We start from the raw sequence: 2,500 nt of genomic DNA on the forward strand, positions 1-2,500 counted from the left end.
ATAAAGCTTACAGCACCTGGTATTCCCAGGCGGTCTCCCATCCAAGTACTAACCAGGCCCGACCCTGCTTAGCTTCCGAGATCAGACGAGTTCGGGCGTTCTCAAGGTGGTATGGCCGTAAGCGAAATCTGCTACCAAAATTGGGCTATTTGAAGAAAAAAAAAAGAGACTCTTTCAGGCTTTCTGAAGAAACTCAGAGACGATTTCAGGCATTTTGAGGGGGAAAAAAGACAATTTAGGATTTTTGAACCATTTCATTGACTCTTTTTTTTTTTTTTTTTAAACAATAAAGCTTACAGCACCTGGTATTCCCAGGCGGTCTCCCATCCAAGTACTAACCAGGCCCGACCCTGCTTAGCTTCCGAGATCAGACGAGTTCGGGCGTTCTCAAGGTGGTATGGCCGTAAGCAAAATCTGCTGCCAAAATTGGGCTATTTGAATGGTTAGAACATTAGGGTAGTAAACCATATAAAGCTTACTAGGTCTCCCATCCAACAATAAAGCTTACAGCACCTGGTATTCCCAGGCGGTCTCCCATCCAAGTACTAACCAGGCCCGACCCTGCTTAGCTTCCGAGATCAGACGAGTTCGGGCGTTCTCAAGGTGGTATGGCCGTAAGCAAAATCTGCTGCCAAAATTGGGCTATTTGAATGGTTAGAACATTAGGGTAGTAAACCATATAAAGCTTACTAGGTCTCCCATCCAACAATAAAGCTTACAGCACCTGGTATTCCCAGGCGGTCTCCCATCCAAGTACTAACCAGGCCCGACCCTGCTTAGCTTCCGAGATCAGACGAGTTCGGGCGTTCTCAAGGTGGTATGGCCGTAAGCAAAATCTGCTGCCAAAATTGGGCTATTTGAATGGTTAGAACATTAGGGTAGTAAACCATATAAAGCTTACTAGGTCTCCCATCCAACAATAAAGCTTACAGCACCTGGTATTCCCAGGCGGTCTCCCATCCAAGTACTAACCAGGCCCGACCCTGCTTAGCTTCCGAGATCAGACGAGTTCGGGCGTTCTCAAGGTGGTATGGCCGTAAGCAAAATCTGCTGCCAAAATTGGGCTATTTGAATGGTTAGAACATTAGGGTAGTAAACCATATAAAGCTTACTAGGTCTCCCATCCAACAATAAAGCTTACAGCACCTGGTATTCCCAGGCGGTCTCCCATCCAAGTACTAACCAGGCCCGACCCTGCTTAGCTTCCGAGATCAGACGAGTTCGGGCGTTCTCAAGGTGGTATGGCCGTAAGCGAAATCTGCTGCCAAAATTGGGCTATTTGAAGAAAAAAAAAAGAGACTCTTTCAGGCTTTCTGAAGAAACTCAGAGACGATTTCAGGCATTTTGAGGGGGAAAAAAGACAATTTAGGATTTTTGAACAATTTCATTGACTCTTTTTTTTTTTTTTTTTTTTTAAACAATAAAGCTTACAGCACCTGGTATTCCCAGGCGGTCTCCCATCCAAGTACTAACCAGGCCCGACCCTGCTTAGCTTCCGAGATCAGACGAGTTCGGGCGTTCTCAAGGTGGTATGGCCGTAAGCAAAATCTGCTGCCAAAATTGGGCTTTTTGAATGGTTAGAACATTAGGGTAGTAAACCATATAAAGCTTACTAGGTCTCCCATCCAACAATAAAGCTTACAGCACCTGGTATTCCCAGGCGGTCTCCCATCCAAGTACTAACCAGGCCCGACCCTGCTTAGCTTCCGAGATCAGACGAGTTCGGGCGTTCTCAAGGTGGTATGGCCGTAAGCAAAATCTGCTGCCAAAATTGGGCTATTTGAATGGTTAGAACATTAGGGTAGTAAACCATATAAAGCTTACTAGGTCTCCCATCCAACAATAAAGCTTACAGCACCTGGTATTCCCAGGCGGTCTCCCATCCAAGTACTAACCAGGCCCGACCCTGCTTAGCTTCCGAGATCAGACGAGTTCGGGCGTTCTCAAGGTGGTATGGCCGTAAGCGAAATCTGCTGCCAAAATTGGGCTATTTGAATGGTTAGAACATTAGGGTAGTAAACCATATAAAGCTTACTAGGTCTCCCATCCAACAATAAAGCTTACAGCACCTGGTATTCCCAGGCGGTCTCCCATCCAAGTACTAACCAGGCCCGACCCTGCTTAGCTTCCGAGATCAGACGAGTTCGGGCGTTCTCAAGGTGGTATGGCCGTAAGCAAAATCTGCTGCCAAAATTGGGCTATTTGAATGGTTAGAACATTAGGGTAGTAAACCATATAAAGCTTACTAGGTCTCCCATCCAACAATAAAGCTTACAGCACCTGGTATTCCCAGGCGGTCTCCCATCCAAGTACTAACCAGGCCCGACCCTGCTTAGCTTCCGAGATCAGACGAGTTCGGGCGTTCTCAAGGTGGTATGGCCGTAAGCGAAATCTGCTGCCAAAATTGGGCTATTTGAAGAAAAAAAAAAGAGACTCTTTCAGGCTTTCTGAAGAAACTCAGAGACGATTTCAGGCATTTTGAGGGGGAAAAAAGACAATT

General features: G+C 46.3%; 11 non-coding genes across 11 annotated transcripts; all 11 read right to left on the minus strand.

The window, feature by feature from the left end:
* Positions 1-4: 4 nt before the first annotated feature.
* On the minus strand, positions 5-123 carry LOC148962036 (5S ribosomal RNA). Its single transcript, XR_016153491.1, has one exon. It is a non-coding gene; the product is annotated as a 5S ribosomal RNA (ribosomal RNA).
* Positions 124-290: 167 nt separating this feature from the next.
* On the minus strand, positions 291-409 carry LOC148962037 (5S ribosomal RNA). Its single transcript, XR_016153502.1, has one exon. It is a non-coding gene; the product is annotated as a 5S ribosomal RNA (ribosomal RNA).
* Positions 410-501: 92 nt separating this feature from the next.
* Positions 502-620, minus strand: LOC148962038 (5S ribosomal RNA). The gene has a single exon (XR_016153513.1). It is a non-coding gene; the product is annotated as a 5S ribosomal RNA (ribosomal RNA).
* Positions 621-712: 92 nt separating this feature from the next.
* On the minus strand, positions 713-831 carry LOC148962039 (5S ribosomal RNA). The gene has a single exon (XR_016153525.1). It is a non-coding gene; the product is annotated as a 5S ribosomal RNA (ribosomal RNA).
* A 92-nt stretch (positions 832-923) lies between these two features.
* Positions 924-1,042, minus strand: LOC148962040 (5S ribosomal RNA). The gene has a single exon (XR_016153537.1). It is a non-coding gene; the product is annotated as a 5S ribosomal RNA (ribosomal RNA).
* Positions 1,043-1,134: 92 nt separating this feature from the next.
* Positions 1,135-1,253, minus strand: LOC148962041 (5S ribosomal RNA). The gene has a single exon (XR_016153548.1). It is a non-coding gene; the product is annotated as a 5S ribosomal RNA (ribosomal RNA).
* A 171-nt stretch (positions 1,254-1,424) lies between these two features.
* Positions 1,425-1,543, minus strand: LOC148962042 (5S ribosomal RNA). The gene has a single exon (XR_016153559.1). It is a non-coding gene; the product is annotated as a 5S ribosomal RNA (ribosomal RNA).
* Positions 1,544-1,635: 92 nt separating this feature from the next.
* On the minus strand, positions 1,636-1,754 carry LOC148962043 (5S ribosomal RNA). The gene has a single exon (XR_016153570.1). It is a non-coding gene; the product is annotated as a 5S ribosomal RNA (ribosomal RNA).
* Positions 1,755-1,846: 92 nt separating this feature from the next.
* Positions 1,847-1,965, minus strand: LOC148962044 (5S ribosomal RNA). Its single transcript, XR_016153581.1, has one exon. It is a non-coding gene; the product is annotated as a 5S ribosomal RNA (ribosomal RNA).
* Positions 1,966-2,057: 92 nt separating this feature from the next.
* Positions 2,058-2,176, minus strand: LOC148962045 (5S ribosomal RNA). The gene has a single exon (XR_016153592.1). It is a non-coding gene; the product is annotated as a 5S ribosomal RNA (ribosomal RNA).
* Positions 2,177-2,268: 92 nt separating this feature from the next.
* LOC148962046 (5S ribosomal RNA) lies at positions 2,269-2,387 on the minus strand. The gene has a single exon (XR_016153604.1). It is a non-coding gene; the product is annotated as a 5S ribosomal RNA (ribosomal RNA).
* Between the last annotated feature and the right edge of the window lie 113 nt (positions 2,388-2,500).

Source organism: Pimephales promelas (assembly GCF_988280905.1).
Source record: "Pimephales promelas chromosome 3 unlocalized genomic scaffold, fPimPro1.hap1.1 SUPER_3_unloc_1, whole genome shotgun sequence".
Taxonomy (NCBI): Eukaryota; Metazoa; Chordata; class Actinopteri; order Cypriniformes; family Leuciscidae; genus Pimephales; species Pimephales promelas.